The sequence below is a fragment of the Penaeus monodon genome, chromosome 31, assembly GCF_015228065.2.
Source record: "Penaeus monodon isolate SGIC_2016 chromosome 31, NSTDA_Pmon_1, whole genome shotgun sequence".
NCBI lineage: Eukaryota > Metazoa > Arthropoda > Malacostraca > Decapoda > Penaeidae > Penaeus > Penaeus monodon.
The window spans coordinates 27,453,594-27,453,944 of NC_051416.1; the positions used below are offsets into that span (position 1 = coordinate 27,453,594).

The following is a 351-nucleotide window of genomic DNA, read 5'->3' on the forward strand; positions in this document are numbered from 1 at the left end:
GTTGGCACCTATGTTGCTTCGTTCCTCTTTTTCAAAATTGTTTTGAAGGCGTATGCAAATTATGTATTTGCATACGTAACTGTCATAAAGTAAGTTGTTTTTTAAGCTATTAGTTATCCCACAAAATGTCAAGATTTTATAAAAACTAGTCGATCACCAGTCAGCAAGTCAGCAGTGAATTCAGCCGTTGAAAATCGAACTACTGAGTCGATATATCACTATTATTCTCTAAATGGTTATGTTGACTGATGAATAGGATGGCAGGTAAGTAGAAACATACATGGACGTATAGGCAAGCAGGCAGGCAATTGGGCAAAGTGGTAGTAAGAATGATTAAAGCCTCTACATGAT

General features: G+C 36.5%; 1 protein-coding gene across 1 annotated transcript in view; it reads left to right on the top strand.

The window, feature by feature from the left end:
• The window catches only part of LOC119592941 (non-symbiotic hemoglobin 1-like), a 72,468-nt gene that overhangs the window by 71,204 nt on the left and 913 nt on the right, over positions 1 to 351 (top strand). The window lies entirely within an intron of this gene.